Below are 17,711 nucleotides of genomic sequence, written 5' to 3' on the forward strand. Positions count from 1 at the left end.
TGAAATGCCGGTCGATCTCCGTCGCGCTGCCCAGGTTGCCTAGCAACCATGATACTAACCGCTGGAAACGTTTCATACAGCTTTGTTTGAGAGAAATGAAGGAGAACATTATTTTGTTCATTTGTTCGTTTGTTTCTACTTTGTGTGATTTAATAAGTATCTGAGGCTGAGACCACATGACTGTAAAACATGATTGTTGGGCTTCATTTCTGTACTGAACAGTCATTTTAAGATTAGCTAGTAAATAACAATTATGTTGTTCATGAGACTAAAGTCAGTGTAAATATAATATGGCCAATATTATAGTTATTATATTAATCATTATTAGTTATTACAGCAGTGAACTTGAACAATTCACGTAAACAATTCACTTTTATTGTCACATCACATGTGCAGGTACACTGGTACAGTATGGAAGAAATATAGTATCATCAGAATTCAAGTATTTTTAGACATTGAATTTATGACACTGATTTTTTATCCTCCAAATTTCCCTGCAAAAATATTCACCTGCAAAAATTCACCTGAAAAAAATTCACCTGAAAAAATTCGCCTGCAAAAATTCAACTGCAAAAGTGATGAACTTTAATGACCCAAGCCAGAGCAATCAGCACCAGATCGAGTCGAGTGGCTCTCAGCCAATTAAATTACGCTGTTTGATCACATGACACCGTTAGCCAGCAGTGTGTCTCCTAAAAGAGAGCTGTTTAAAGGTGAGTGATTAAGTTTTTCTCCTAAATAGAGATCATTACAGAACGCCTAGTCCTATTTAAAATCCCATTTATTTTTATTATTTTTTTTATCATCTACTCGAACTAAGGAAAACGTTTGACTAACTCAAAGACAATTTCCACGCCTCCCCTGCCTGTCTGCAGAGGCAGTTTTGAATTTAGGAGCAGCAAGATGGAAGCGGCAAACCCTGGCGATTCTCCGGTAAGTATATTGTTATTTATCTTCAAGTTTGTCTTTTGAAACGTTAATGTTATTTAAATCCGTTGCTCACGTATAAAGTACACAGACGGGGTCTTTGCTCAACTCGTCTGAGGCGTGTCTCACTAAGCGCTACATGCTAGCATCCTGCTAACCGAGCTACCATTTACATGCTGTGCTTTAGAAAATAGGATACTCGTTAAAAAAATACTCCGCAGATATTGATAGATAGACGAACACTGCAAATATAATGTTGGAAACGAGAACGGCCTTTGGTGAAGGGGTAAAATACACCATGAATAAAGCCATATAGTGAATTGGCTGCCATGGTTGCAGAACAGCCTGATTTAATGACAAGAATGGGGAAGAGTGAGGTGAAGTGAACCAAAGCCACAAAACACAGTCAGAAGAGGCGGCAAAAGGGCAGTGATCTGTCCGTCAGTATGAAGTTGGTGTGTGCTTTGGTAAACAAAAACTCCAGACCGGTAGCAGGAAGATGGGAGACTCGTGTTTCACTGGAATAGTGGTGAATTAAAACATCCTTTGTTGGGGACATTTCGGTGTAAATGCATCCATACAGGTGAGACAGAGGCAGACCAGACAGTGAAGAAAACAAGGCAAACATTAGAAATATTAAAACGGAAATATAGGATTAATATAACATACAATTTGGGAAAATGTAAGGAACGCAATGTAAATGATATTGTAAAGTCATTAAAACAGCATACTCTGATTAAAAGAAACATGTAATTGGGTAGGATAATAATGTTAAAAAAACATGTACAAGATGGGTATGTATACTTGTAGCCAGAATTTAACAACTATAAAGTTGTAGCATGTCAGTACCTTACCCCATCCATTATATCCACACTTTCAGAAAAGGATATGGTCAATATCTTTACAAATACTATCTAAACTTAAACGGGATATTCCCTCTGCTTCTTCTGCTTCTCGTATACACCCTCAGGGTTTGTGATCAGCCAGCGGCTGATATGATCATTAATCCTGTAAAATAATATTCTTTCGGTTTATGAATCTGTTTGCATGGATTTCTTAATCCGTTTCCACTGTTAGCAGAAGTTGTGCATGCAGTTTTGGTGTGCTGCTCTCCAAGACTACAAGCTGCGTTAAAGTTGGAAGTAACTGGCCGATGTTCCACTGTTAAAAGACCATCTGTTCATCAAGAAATGACCAGGTGAAAAAGTCATAAACTAAACACTCTGCATGAGCATGGAATTTAGGATGCAACTTTATATCTTACCTGCTCTACACTCAGGGCTTGAATTACAACAACAGTCAATCACATAAAAAATTATACTTTTGGTAGTTCTGTGTCTCTGTCTCTCTCCTCCAAACCCAGATGGCTGCTGGTACTGAACCGGGTTCTGGTTCTGCTGGAGTTTTTCCTCTGCACTGTCACTTCATGCTGCTCAGTGTGAGGGATTGTTGCGGTTGAGTCCATATGTCCTGCGAACAACTGCTGGGCAATGACACCATGCAATCTTCTGGGATTCCTTGGATAGAAAACCTGTGAACTGCACTTGTCCTTGGTCTTCACAGCTCACCTTTTTACTGTTTATTGAATCAAAATGCTCCAGTGACATGGATTCTACATTGTAACTGATGTGATGTTCTATAAAGTGGTTTTAATAAAAAAAAGGCAAAAATTAGTTTGTTTCTTTATTCAATTTTTGAACAGCGATACTCATTCAGTAAATGCAAATTATTTACACGGCAGTACACTATAGGCATAAATCTAGACCCCTAGATAAAACATGATGGCATTATAGCAGTGACAACTCCTCCACAGTAGCAGGTGGGATTTTTCTGTTTTGAGGACGGCTCCTTTTACCTGTCACTACAGATGGTCTGTTTATGTTTTGATTGAGAGCCTTTTTTTGGGCAGCTGAAGAGGAGAAGTCCATCTTATGGCCAACCTCTGGCTGTATCTTGGTCATATTACCCAGCAAAACCCAGTATGCAGGTTCATCTGTAACAGTCCTTGTGCCACGGATCAACACTGTTGCTTCTACATTAAACAGAAGAGCAGTGACGTGGGTGCAGGTCTCCGTGACTCCGGCCTTACAGCTGCAGCGGGCGGCTTCAACCTTCCCTGTGATGCTCACAGTGACCCATGGCTGCAATGCAGGTTCATTCAGTCTTTGAGAGTGCAGGACCTGAAACACACACAAAGTTCTTGTCTTTAAATGAACTATGAGCCAAGGCTGACATAAATGTTTTATCTACTTAATCATAAATGTAACAGTGTTTAGAAAGTTAGCACATACATGTAATTTTTCATTTCTTTATGTGTCCATTGCTGCAGGTTATAGTGTAAATCTGCCTGTTCTGTCAGAAACCTGCCTGCAGAAAATGAACCTAAAGTATGTAATGCAAGGATGTAATCACTTTCAAAATGGAGAAAGCATAAAGTGACAATTATGAATCACCTTATATGATAAGGAGATTCTGCAGGTCATTAATCAACGTATAAAACTAAAATAAAATGTATTTTTAGTGACACAAGATACAAATATGGAAGCAAGATGTATAATCGCTCAGTTTGGGGAAATTGTGGGTAGCCTGCAAGGGCCTCAACTTCTCCATACCCACAATGTGCAACAAATGGGCACAGCTGATCTTCAACAGTGGAACATCGGCCAGTTACTTCCAACTTTAACACAGCTTGTAGTCTTGGAGAGCAGCACACCAAAACTGCATGCACAACTTCTGCTAACAGTGGAAATGGATTAAGAAATCCATGCAAACAGATTCATAAACCGAAAGAATATTATTTTACAGGATTAATGATCATATCAGCCGCTGGCTGATCACAAACCCTGAGGGTGTATACGAGAAGCAGAAGAAGCAGAGGGAATATCCCGTTTAAGTTTAGATAGTATTTGTAAAGATATTGACCATATCCTTTTCTGAAAGTGTGGATATAATGGATGGGGTAAGGTACTGACATGCTACAACTTTATAGTTGTTAAATTCTGGCTACAAGTATACATACCCATCTTGTACATGTTTTTTTAACATTATTATCCTACCCAATTACATGTTTCTTTTAATCAGAGTATGCTGTTTTAATGACTTTACAATATCATTTACATTGCGTTCCTTACATTTTCCCAAATTGTATGTTATATTAATCCTATATTTCCGTTTTAATATTTCTAATGTTTGCCTTGTTTTCTTCACTGTCTGGTCTGCCTCTGTCTCACCTGTATGGATGCATTTACACCGAAATGTCCCCAACAAAGGATGTTTTAATTCACCACTATTCCAGTGAAACACGAGTCTCCCATCTTCCTGCTACCGGTCTGGAGTTTTTGTTCACCAAAGCACACACCAACTTCATACTGACGGACAGATCACTGCCCTTTTGCCGCCTCTTCTGACTGTGTTTTGTGGCTTTGGTTCACTTCACCTCACTCTTCCCCATTCTTGTCATTAAATCAGGCTGTTCTGCAACCATGGCAGCCAATTCACTATATGGCTTTATTCATGGTGTATTTTACCCCTTCACCAAAGGCCGTTCTCGTTTCCAACATTATATTTGCAGTGTTCGTCTATCTATCAATATCTGCGGAGTATTTTTTTAACGAGTATCCTATTTTCTAAAGCACAGCATGTAAATGGTAGCTCGGTTAGCAGGATGCTAGCATGTAGCGCTTAGTGAGACACGCCTCAGACGAGTTGAGCAAAGACCCCGTCTGTGTACTTTATACGTGAGCAACGGATTTAAATAACATTAACGTTTCAAAAGACAAACTTGAAGATAAACTAGAAAGTGCATTTTCTGAAGAAACTGCAGTGTGAATGCTTGAATCTGAATGTATGCACTGAAATGAATTAATTGCTGAATTTTGAGTTAAAAATATTGAATGAGATTAAAAAAAAACAAAAAAAAAAACGAATTTAACCTGAAAACAAAGGTGCTGAACTGCTAAAAGCTGAAGGTTACACAGAAGAAGGAGTTGGAAAAAAACTGAAAATGTTTTAAATGTAAATTAGAAAACCCTAAGAAATGAGAAAAGAACATTTAGAGTCAGAAAACATCTGAATGAATATTAAAAGGTCATATTCTTTGAATCACTGAATGACTCAAATGTGATCCCTCCACTTTGATCCACACAGTTTAAAAAGTTTAAATGTCTGAGCTTTGAAAGATACGGTGTTGGAAAGAGAACAATAATGGCGACAATTTGAGGGTAAAATGATGGCTGTAACACTGTGGACACAGCAGCAGTTGAAAGAGAAGTGCTTAAGATGAATCTTGGTACAGTGGCAGGCAGAGCTCGTTAAGCAGGCAGGTGTGAGCCTGGTTGCTATAGTGACCGCACCCAATGGCTCCATACACACGTACACAGACATGCGCCTCACTTTTGCTGCTTAAAATGAACAGAAAAGTCAGGCCGAAACAAATCGTTCCCAAATGAAAAGTAAAAGTCGTATTGACAAAATTCTTTCACCGTGAGCGACAGCAGCTTCTAGTCTACTGAATTCTCAGTTTTCATGCCTGTGGAGTTTATTATATGGACGTGGTGACAGTGGAAAGACACCATGCTCTTCTGATTTTCAAACGAACCTTCTGAGCCATTTTAACATTAGAGTCTATGGAAGAGTTGGAGGGAGGAAGCTGTGCATTGGTGACATTTACGAAAGAACCATAACACCTAGTACAATAGTAAACACATTGGATGAAAGAGGACAGCGATGGCTACGTTTTGAGGGTAAAATCATACCTGTAGAGCAAACGCTGCGGACACAGCAGCAGTTTTAAAAAAGATTTTAAGATTAATTTTTTTGCTCCTCTCACTCTAGCAGTTGAGCTGTCTCACTCTAGCCCCAACATTCCGTCCCATACACACCCATTATAAACTCTGAAACGGGTGAAAAAACATCATGAAACTTAAACTGGAACTGAAGAAAAAGTATAATAGATATTGAAAAGATAAATACAAGTTCAATAGTTGAATGTCTTGTCTTCGTTTTAAAGTTTGAATGGTGGCTCTATGTCAATGTATGTGGAAATAGATACAGTTTAAAGAGGAGGAATTTGAATGAGAATTTGAAGGGTCTCCCCATTGAAATACATTATAAATTTTTGTTAAATAAAGTTGAATAAAATAAAAAATATAAATGTTAAAAATGAGAAAAATAGAAGCAGTGTTGTCCAAAAGAATAGGAATCTAACGGTGTTTGAATGGTTTTTCTAAGTTGAACGGTTTTGAAGGAGATAGATTACAAAAAACGTACGGAATACAGAATAATAATAAATAAAATAGAATAAAGATTAGAAGAACAATACTGTGAATGCTTTTCAAGCATTCACACTAATAACAATATACTTACCGGAGAATCGCCAGGGTTTGCCGCTTCCATCTTGCTGCTCCTAAATTCAAAACTGCCTCTGCAGACAGGCAGGGGAGGCGTGGAAATTGTCTTTGAGTTAGTCAAACGTTTTCCTTAGTTCGAGTAGATGATAAAAAAATAAAAAAATAAATAAATGGGATTTTAAGTAGGACTAGGCATTCTGTAATGATCTCTATTTAGGAGAAAAACTTAATCACTCACCTTTAAACAGCTCTCTTTTAGGAGACACACTGCTGGCTAACGGTGTCATGTGATCAAACAGCGTAATTTAATTGGCTGAGAGCCACTCGACTCGATCTGGTGCTGATTGCTCTGGCTTGGGTCATTAAAGTTCATCACTTTTGCAGTTGAATTTTTGCAGGCGAATTTTTGCAGGTGAATTTTTTTCAGGTGAATTTTTGCAGGTGAATTTTTTGCAGGTGAATTTTTGCAGGTGAATATTTTTGCAGGGAAATTTGGAGGATAAAAATTCAGTGTCATAAATTCAATGTCTAAAAATACTTGAATTCTGATGATACTATATTTCTTCCATAGTACAGCACATGTGAGTGAACTCTGTGTCAAACACTGAGCTTCAGTAAAGATTCAAGTTTCAGTTATTTATATTTCCCATCACCATAAATCTTCACTCAAAGACAAGAATCTTTTACAGTGTATAAATATGTATAGATGTATTATATGTAAGAGACAAATAATGTTCATTTAATTTGTTGGCATTACTAAATTTGGCTCAATGCTTACATATATGTGCAAAATGAAAATGTACGAGCTGTGATAACTGTTTCTGATAGAATGAAGAGTAGACTGATATATTAAATATTCCTTTATTGGATGAGGAAATCAGACCATGTCATAACTGCTTTAAGTCATACAGAATAGATATCAGAGCCTTAAACATGCTGACTTCTGCTAAATGGGTCAAACTGGGCAGAAAGTCTACAAACACATAACATCCTTATAGAATATGATGTAACATTATAGAAAACCCACAAAACGCTACGTCCAGATGAACAGATTCAACTTTTGGAGATTTACTTTGCTGGATGATTGAGAATGCATCAAGACGAAATATTGTTTGGTCTGGGTCTAAACAGAGTGCATTGAGTGCATAGCTGGATTGGCCATCGGGCATACCGGGCATTTGCTGGCCGCTGGCGATATTTTGTTTTTATGGGCCGATGGATTTTTATTTTTTTTTAGGAAGGGTATAGATAATGAAAGGTGTTGGATTGGTCAATTGGTCATGATCGACTCTTGGCTGGACCAATTACAGCCGAGGAGGCCGGATGCACCCTCCCCCTTGTTTAGCAATCACGTGATTTTCGCGCATTGCATGCCAGGAACTCGTGGCAAAACAATCCAAGTACCGCATCAAATGCAAGCGTTTGCAGCGCCGCAAAATGTTCATTCTCCGGTTCCAATACCTTCTTGTTTTTTCTTTGCCGCACAAAAAAGGAATGTATAAAACAAAAGGAGAACAATGCCGGTCCGTACAAAGACAGACTCGACGAAAAGACAAAGAAAAGATACGAGGAAAAAATCAAAGGAGTGAAAGTGTCAGACCCTTACGAGCACACAGAGGGACAAAAGACATTAGCGTGCTGCCCAACTTTCACCACGCTCAGATTTATAATTACACGGTTCTTGGAGTGAGTGCATACACTCATGAAGTTTAGTAACTTCAGGTCACTGCAACAAGCCCAGGTACAGTTTACCGACGGATGGGTGCAGGACCTTGAAATGCACCGTGTAGAACGAAAGACCATCGTACGAACAAAGGTAAGTTTACCAGTCTCACAAATCGTCGTCATAAATACACATTCGTTAACCGTTTATTAATATAACCTTTGAGCTCAACGGTAATTAATTAGTAGTGGAAATAATTTCTGGTAGCATTACAGAAATGTAGCAGTGACAATAATATTGTATGTTGTAATCGCACTGGACAATTAGTGATACATAACAACTGTTTTCTCCTGTGAATAAAAGTATATGTTTTTGTCAATGTACCATGGTAATAACAGAAGCGAAACGCAATATTGTGTCAGGAAAATTCACTATTTATGCACAATAAACAAAGGAGCATAGCGCCACAATTTCTGTTCAGCGCCAGACTTGCTTGTAACCTATATCACCAATTATGTTAAGAAAAATGACGCATTAACTACAACAAAACTCTGACCTTTGTGGGAATGCTTGGAGCAGACTAACATGTGAGCTGGAGTGTTCTGGGACGTTATATTTGGTATATCCAGACCATCCGTCGGCTCTTACTTCGGAAACATGGCTTAAAAATGTCTCTTCAACGATGTAATCCGATAAAAAAAACGATCTCTCTACCCGTCGGCTTCCCGTGGCTGTCATGCGACCGACTATTGAAGTTAATAATACAACAGCTTCTTGCCATTTTTTGTGTTTCTTTTTATTGCTGTGTAACTGAGTTCAATTGAAAGCCTGCGTGCGCTAGTACCTCTTGCCACAAGTTCCCAGAATCCTTTGCGGTTTAACACTGAATGACGTCAAATTTTCAATCTTTATCCTGGTGGGCCGGTCTCTAGTCAAAATGCCCGGGCCAATTTTTTGTCCCAGTCCAGCCTTGATTGTGTGTGACGTCTTCTTTTGCGCAGGCAACATGAGCCTGCACACATTAATTTTGTGATAAGTGATATTATTGAAAATTCTCTGTGTGTAAGTACAGTTTAGTGCTGTCTGATCATCACTCTGATTGACTGCTGTAGAAGTGAACAGTGTTACTTTGACCTTTAACCTCGCTGCGCTGTGTTGTTTCCTCTTTTTCAGATCACAAAATCATCACAGCTGAGTCTGGACAGGACGTCACTCTGACATGTCAAGCTCAAGCTCACATCGTCATAGTTGTAGAGTGGAGCAGAACTGAAGAACAGAACTGGAAGATGAAGAACTTGTCCTTTTATATCAGCATGGATGACTTGTTCCAGATTACCAGCATCCATCTTTTGAGAACCAGGTGGATCTGAAGGACAGACAGATAGCTGATGGAGACGTGTCTTTGATTCTGAAGAATGTGAGACAAGATGATGCTGGAACATACGAGTGTCATGTCATCAAGAGAGCTGGAAAACCTTTGAAGCTCATCAGCGTCATCAGTCTGAAAGTTGGTTCTCTAAGTGAGTGAGGAGTGTTCAGTGTGTTTGAGATCTTCGGCTCTTTTAGCTGCGCTGCCTTATTGCTCCTAAATAGCTCTGTTTTCACAATCACTGAGATCCTTCTATTTTAGCCTAGCTGTGAATGATCTGTATTGGTAGTGTCCCGATTCGAAATATTGAGGCAAGGAACAAACCAACACTGGCCCAGAAGAGTTCAGTCAAATGATGATTTATTGAATACACGTGTGGGAAGATGTACACTGCAACTCATCAGCATAGATCTTCTCCAAACAACTCAATTCAGAATAGTTTTATTCATCTCAGGGTTCAGCCCCTTCTGCATCTGCAATGTACATAATTATGCTTACCGTATTTTCACAACCATAAGGCGCACTTAAAAGTCTTAGATTTTCTTCAAAAAGTACGGCGCGCCCTATAGCGCAGTGCGCCCTGTAGCGCAGTGCGCCCTGTGTCTTGTAAGGAGGACGTAGTAGAGAACACCATGAGAACGCTAAAGGGTGAAGTGTGTGCGTTGACTTTATTGCACATACCTGTATAAAAGAACAGGTATGTGCGTTATGCAGGACATCGTTGTTTTAACAACCCTGAAAATGGCAAAGAGACACGCTTACGAAGCACAGTTTAAACTGAAGGCCATCAGCTACGCGGAGGAACATGGAAATCGAGCAGCGGCGAGAGAATTTAAGAATAATGAATCGATGGTTCGCAAGTGGAGGAAGCTGGAAAACAAGCTCCGACAGGTCAAGAAGACGCAGCTGACATAAGGCGATCATCGCGCAAAGAACGAGCGGGAGAAGCGTTTCGACGGTCACCATTTGGCTAAAAGCAGTTTCACTTTCACTTTTTATGAAACGGTGCCATTTTTCCATCCGGACCAGGACTACGGTAGCGCAGCAACTTCCACCGGATTATAAGGAAAAGCTGGCCATCTTCCGCTCCTACTGCAGCAAACACATCGGCGACAAACACATCCAGCGATGGATGACCGATGGAGACCACAGTTTCACCAAGAGTGGAAGGCAGCGCCGGGCGAGTTACGCCACAATTTGCCAATGGATTGTAGATGCTTGTGCTAACATGGCTGCTGGCACTGTTGTTCGAGCTTTCGCAAAAGCCGGCATCATTTCCGAGGAGCCGCACGGCACGGAAAGTGACTCTGACAGTGAAGAAAGTGAACCTGGCATGTTTGATGGAGATTTAGCGCAGCTGTTCAATTCAGACACAGAGGATGAGGACTTCGATGGGTTTGATTGATGATAAAAATGTGAGTACCAAACTTTGTTTTGCTCCTGCTTTATTTTTAAATACGCACACTTGTATGCTTGTGTGTTGTTGATGATGACGATTACTGGTAATAAAAATGTGAGTGAGGTACCGAACTCAGGTTTGCTCCCGCTTTATTTTTTAAATACGCATACGGTACTTGTATGCGCCCTATGATCCAGTGCGCCTTATGTGTGTGTTAAATACAGTAATGGCACACATAACTGAGACTGCGCCTTTTAGCACAGTGCGTCTTATGGTCGTGAAAATACGGTAAGTTACAGTAAATCATCATGTGGCGGAGGTGTGGTCCGGCGCGCGGCTGCAGGGGAGGAGTGGTGCAGTGGGCTCAACGGGGCGGTGCTGGTAAGAACAGCTGATGGCGGTTTGGACTGATGGTGGTTTTCCTTCCCTTTATATAGTGAGGCGGAGAGGAGTGGAGGGAAAGGAAGCTGGGGAAACCGACCGCTGTCAAACGGTGTTCTGCTGTAATTCTGTGGACACTCACAATAAACGTGCATCTGATGATAACGACCTGTGTGTGGGTGTATCTGTGCCTAGCGTGTGTCACACATCACTTAAAAATAGCTAAAATAGACAGAGATGTTACTCTTTCCAGTACTTTCTTCCATACATGGTAATTAAATTCATTCTCCGAATAGCCCCTGGGGACTTTACACTTTCTTCACTCTTCTTCTGTCACTTTTTACTAGGCAAGCTCAACTGCAGGTAGAAGCTAAATGAATTCAAGGCCTTTGCTTACAAAGGTCTACATTTAAATCATATTTGTCTGTAAGCGTGAATGCTGTTTTAACCTTCCATTGCTCCAAATCACCTTACACAATAGATTGTGAAGACATCGCGCTTCACAAAGCTTGAAACCTTCAATAGACTGAGAATCAACTCTTATGAGCACAACTACTGATGTGACGTTCTGTATCGAGGCTTTGAAGCTTGTGTCGAGTAATGGAGGGGGCGTTTCCGTGATGCGCGTATCGAGTAGGGCTGGGCGATATGACCCAAAATTCATATCTCGATATTTTTTAGCTGGATGGCGATATAAGATATATATCTCGATTTTTTTTTTTAAAAGCCATAAGTTAAGAACAAAAAGAGAGTTCCTAGTCACACTGTGTCCCAGATGTCACACGGGCACTTTTATTTACACACAGCGTAGATGTACATGAAGAAATTACTCAAAAATAAATTATCAGCATTTATTAAATAATCATGGTCCATAAATAAAAGAAAACAATGTTGTTTTTGTGCATAACAAAAAGCTCACAATTGTGCAGTCAAAATGTAAACTAATAGACGCTGAGCATAATAACAAAGAGACAGATTTCACAGCTGCACCACGTCTCTGAACAGGTCCTTATACACACACAGTACGTATCACTCCGCGAGGCTCCTCCTCGGTAGCCGTAATCCTCCGACAATCCATCAAGTGGTGCAGCTCCGTAGCTTAGCAAAGTCATATTAAAACATTTTTTGACAGATTGCTGAGCGCTGTGTACCACATAAAATCGGTTCGCGGTCAGTAAGCACAACCAGAATTCATACATAAGGTGCACTGTCGATTTTTGAGAAAATGAAAGGATTTTAGGCCGTGCAGCCCCTCCGGGCTGCATGTCGTTAGCGCGGTTAGCTCGCTAGCGCGGTTAGCTCGCTAACACGTTGACGCCGTCCAGCCCCACGCACGGTAACTCGCTAATGGAGATATTCCGCTTTCATCTTGTCATTGCCTGCAGGTGAAGCTAAGGGGGAGGGGGGAGTTGTGTTCAGTGAAGGAGAGGTGAGGCCGAGTAACGTTGCGTAGAGACAAAAGTGGACGAAAGAGAGGTATACCTGCGGCTCCACAAGTATAATTATAACGTAACATAGACTATATCGATATAAACGATATTGTCACATCTTATATCTCGTATGAAAATATATCGATATTTTTAAAAAACTCGATATATCGCCCAGCCCTAGTATCGAGGCTTGCTTCATTTATGGGAGGGGCTGAAAATGATGACGTCCAAAGCCTCGCTGCCCGGCTGTACCACGTGACTGGTTCATGAAGTGGTTCGAACTTTGCCGTGAGATATGACAGCGATATAAACCCCTCAGACTTCATTCAAAATGTAGGTGTTTGATGGAGAGTTGCAGTTAGTGAGAGTTTGGAGACCGTTTGGAGGTTTATGAGAGTGAGGAGAGACAGTCTGGAGAGAATGGAGCCAGCTAAGAAGAGGAGGATGTCCTCCCCTGTGTGGGAACATTTTGATCTTATTCCTCCCAACAAGGTATGTAAATTTCTACAGAAGATGTATTTTCATAATACTGATGGTGCAATACAATTTATGTTAAGCTGTCTGTACTTTTGTACAAGGTGAAGTGTTTGCTATGTGCCAGGGAGCTGGGATATAACAACAACACCTCATCCATGCTTAGGCACTACAGAGCTTTGCATGACAATAAGGGGAACACCGATTGTGGAGCAAGACCAGGTGAGCCATCAAATGCCATGATAATATAGCATGCAGCAATGTTACTAAATGATATAACAATATTATACAGCTGTTATCATTTACGTGTTTGATATTTATATTTGTGCTTTATCTTTATTGTCTTTCCTCAGGAGAACAATCTCAAATAGATGAAGACCTGGTTAGCATGGTGATTGAGGACTCCCAGCCATTTAGCATTGTGGAGGACAAAGGATTCAAAAGATTTGTTAAATCATTAAATCCTAGCTACGTTCTCCCCACTAAAGGTTATAAAAGCAGTGAAAATTTAGTTTTTACAGAATAAAATGTGAACAGGCAGGACTGAGGCTCAAAGCCTCAGTGTGTAGCTGTCCATACCTCAACGTTACAAAAGCACAACTACTGTCCACACCCCAACCACACCTCACCTCACAGTAAATGATCATTTCCATTTTAAGCATTTCCAAATAATCATTTTCCATACTGCCAGTATAAATATACACAGTATACTGCCATCACTACAATATAGATGTTTTACACACTCCTTTTGTTGTTGACATTTACAGGCTGTGTGCAAAAGGCCACACTCTTCAAATTCATGCCAACTAATATTTTTACGTCCAGTAGATGTCCTACTAGAGCAAATGAAGCTTCATCTGCCCATCACTAGGCACAACATGCAAATGTGTGTATACAATGATTATGGCTGCACATGCAATAAAAATGTTAATCTGATGCCAGTAGCTGTGATAAACAGTTTAATGCAATTTAATGACAAAGTTATATTATTAATGTACTAAAATAATTCCTTTATTCCCACTGTTAGCAGTGTTTGATTTAGTGTTTTCATAAAAGTCTATTTCTTGTGTGTATATTAGTGCTCAGTAGAACAGACATGTGGTTTAAAGCCTAGACAAAAAAAAATCCCCCTCATCAACACTTTTTTGTTTGTCAGGGGACATTTGTTTTGTAATAATTGCTGTTCTATCCCCACAACCACAATTGCTAACCTATCCCCACATTGTGGGGATAGGTTAATTCGATAATTCAAATTACCACTAGGTGTGAATGTGCCAGTGAGCGTGAATGGTTGTCTGTCCCTGTGTGTTAGCCCTGCGACAGGCTGGCGACCTGTCCAGGTTGTACCCCGCCTTTCGCCCTATGACAGCTGGGATAGGCTCCAGCGCCCCCCGCGACCCTGAAAAGGATAAGCGGAAGCGAATGGATGGATGGATGGATGGATAATTGCTGTTCTTTTGATATGATTTGCAGCAGGCCATAGTTTATTTAACACAGTGGATGGTGCAGCAGAGATACCTGACTCAAAACAGGACACTCTTTCAGGGCCAGTGAATGTCACCTCTCCTCCAGCTACAGGTAGATATGAGCAGCACTTAGATGAATTTTTTGATTTTGCTCTGACAAATATTAACATTTTAGAAATTCAATTTCCTGATCCATTTGTGATCTTTTCTATCACTTTTCCCAATGTACCTGCAATTAATTCCAGATCCTTGTCTCTGTGTCGCTCCGTGTACCTGGCCTGTACCACCACAGTCGCTGTCTTCACAGTTTCCGCCCTCCGTCTTTCTTTCACACAATGTTGTGATCATAGTCCTAGACCCTATCTTTGCATGTGATTAGTTACATTAAAATGAAGGCCTACAGAAGATGACATCAAGTCATTGTGAGCTGAGATTCTAGGTTTATCCAATTGTCACAAGAAGTCACCAGCAGGGACAGTACTTGTTGAGAGTCCGAATCAGAAGAAGATGTTTCGGACTCTGGAGGTGTGGAAAGTGACTGACCTTAGGTACCGACCAGAGGGCACGGGTCACACAGGTGGTGGGTGGGGTGCAAGGGGTCACCCATGATGACAGTGGTTTTCCTGAGAATGGAGGACATGGCAATGGCCTCCATGGGTGGCAGAGGGCAGCCAATGTTTTTCTTTTGTGGGGTTAATTACCCTCTGTGCAGCCTTTCTGTTCTCAGTTGTGGCCCCTGCGTACCTAATACCCAGGCAGTAGGAGAGTACGCTCTCCACTGAAGCACAGTAAAAGACTCGCAGCAGCTTCCGGTCTGGGTTATTCTTTCTCAGGACAAGGAGGAAATGCAGTTGCTGCTGGGCCTTCTTTACCAGCATGTTGGTGTTGTGGGCCCAGGTGAGATTGACAGAGATGTGGCTGCTGGACTCATGGACTGTTTGGGGCCAGTTGATGAGGAAATATTTAAATCAGGATCAGGTTTAAGGTGGTCCAGTTTGGTGGTAAAAATGTCTGGGATTATGGTGTTGAACGCTGAGATGTAGTCCACGAAGACCATCCTCACGTATCTTTTCCTGTGACGGCTATAGGTCTGTAGCCATGACCAGGGTGCTTGGAGGGGCTTTTTTTTTCCTGAGGGAGATGTAGGCAGGGAAGGAGCAGAGAGATTCTGTCAGATTGTCCTAGGTCATGGAGGGGTGTCAGTCTGTAGGCCTGCTTGATATCTTCACATGGTTCAGTGTCCTTACCCCTCTGGTAGGACATGTAACATATTGGTGGAATTTGGGGAGTACAATTTTCACACATGCCTTATTAAAGTCCCCAACAATGATATGGACACCCTGGTTGCTTTCTGCTCTGGTCGCACCTTTCCTTACAGGAGTATTTGGTGTGATCCTGATGGTATAATGTCCAGCTTGGTAAATCCACCTAGGCATTGGGGATGTTTGGATGGAGCCAAGATTCAGTTACAATTCAGTTTCAGTAGATAACACTCCCAGACAAAACAGTTACAGTAAATTTCTGATCAACTATAAAAATATTTTTGATGATGTTATTGTGTATTATGTTGTTTCTATGTGCTGTATTTTTAATAATAAGTTAAGCACTTTGTAATAGATTCTTGTCTAAAAAAGTGCTATATTAATAAGTTTTAGTTACTTATTTACTTCACTCATCACCTACTTGACAGCTGACACCCTACATATGTTTCTTACCTTCAGGTCAGCCAGGAGGAACCAAATGGATGGATCTGTTGGAGGGATATGTCTGACTGATTGTCGTAGTAGTTTGTTTTGTTATTATTGTTGTTAATACAAGTATTACAGTTGTTGGTTGTGCTATTTCACTTCCTGTTTGTAGAAAGCAGCAACTTCCCAAGTCTGATGATACCTTTAACCCCTATTCCAGCTGCAAATTCACACATATAAGTGAATATAACAACTTCTCTTGGCTCTCTGTGAAGGTGGTCGCACTTTTTCTCCTCTCCTCCTTCCCCTTATCTTCCCTGCTTAGCCTCTTGTGTCCTTGTCTTGTCTCGTGTGAATTACTTTTCCCTCGAACAGTCTCTCACTGTCGTTCTCTAAAACCTAAAAGAGAATTATGGATTTGATCAACTGGTGTCTGAATGCTATTGACACCCTTTTCTCAACGAGAAGTCTGGGCTCGGGAGAGCCCGAGTGCCCTGGAGGGACTTTCCCTGCCGAATACACGATGGATGGGTGGCAGACCTGGAGGATCTTGTGCCTGGCGGGACTGTCGAACGAGGACGCTGAAGATATCTACCTATTCGGAACCATGATAACAGCTGGCTTGGCCCTGACTTATCGGAGAAATAAGAGAGCGGAACCAGCTGTTCAAACCCCCCCAAGGCTGACCACTGGAATTGAAGCGATGGGACAAGGCGCGACCTCTCACACCGAACGCAGCATGGTCAACACCTTGGAGATGCTTACAGCTGCTGTGAAGACTCAAACTAACACCATTGAGCATATGATGGGATACATCAGAGAGGGGCCTGCTCACAATGACACCCTTGAGTGAAAGTTGGATCACATCGCAGAACGGATCGCTGCAGTCGTGGGGTCTCAGAATCAAAAGAATGACAACACCACGGAACAGAAGTTTGATACCATCATGGGGAGGCTCGCGGCTCTCCAACGGGAGATCGAGAGACCAGTGTCAGAGTGCTAAATTCGGAGCTGCTCGCATAAAGGAGAAATCAACAATATTCAACATATGGACACCACGGCGCCAGCTGCTCAGGCCCAAGGCTGGAGCCCACCAAAACAGCTCCCTGATAACGACTGTGTGATGACTATTCTTCCCATCCCATGCAAGGCCACCTGGGTTGGCTGGCAGACTGTTTACTTAGCCTGATAGAGCGAAGGACACTGTCTCAGCTGGACTCTGGACACGCACACACATACACTTACACTGATAAGCACGCACTCATCCCCCTCCCTTTCCAAACGCCTTCGATGCTTGTTTCCTGTGGGGGAAGACGGCGGGTCTGCGTGCCACGCTGAAATGGTAGCGCTGTGTAGGACGACTGCTGTGTTCCTTCGGATTACCCCCCACCCCTCTATCCAACCCCTGTGGCTTGTCACGTGCTCTAATGTTGTGATGTGGACATTAATGTGCTCTCTGTGCAGAGGAGTTTTCTATTCCTGTTCTCATGCTGTCCTCCCATAGGTGCCCAGCGTGAGAAGAGGTCTCTTTTTTTACTCTTGTACTTTTCCCATTGTTGTGTAATT

General features: G+C 41.4%; 2 long non-coding RNA genes across 3 annotated transcripts; one reads left to right on the forward strand and one right to left on the reverse strand.

Moving 5' to 3' along the window:
• Positions 1 to 631: 631 nt before the first annotated feature.
• On the forward strand, positions 632 to 2,600 carry LOC146673237 (uncharacterized). Of its 2 annotated transcripts, none has more exons than XR_014910470.1 (4): positions 632 to 713; positions 876 to 933; positions 2,008 to 2,125; positions 2,291 to 2,600. It is a non-coding gene; the product is annotated as an uncharacterized LOC146673237 (long non-coding RNA). The 2 variants fall into 2 exon arrangements; XR_014910469.1 differs by having other exon boundaries at positions 637 to 713; positions 2,005 to 2,125.
• A 212-nt stretch (positions 2,601 to 2,812) lies between these two features.
• On the reverse strand, positions 2,813 to 6,707 carry LOC146673238 (uncharacterized). The gene is made up of 3 exons (XR_014910512.1): positions 6,514 to 6,707; positions 6,292 to 6,349; positions 2,813 to 3,107 (listed from the first exon to the last, which is right to left on the reverse strand). It is a non-coding gene; the product is annotated as an uncharacterized LOC146673238 (long non-coding RNA).
• Between the last annotated feature and the right edge of the window lie 11,004 nt (positions 6,708 to 17,711).

This window comes from Rhamphochromis longiceps, linkage group LG3 (genome assembly GCF_057381845.1).
Source record: "Rhamphochromis longiceps isolate RC_006_pf linkage group LG3, R_longiceps_female_GT1.1, whole genome shotgun sequence".
NCBI lineage: Eukaryota > Metazoa > Chordata > Actinopteri > Cichliformes > Cichlidae > Rhamphochromis > Rhamphochromis longiceps.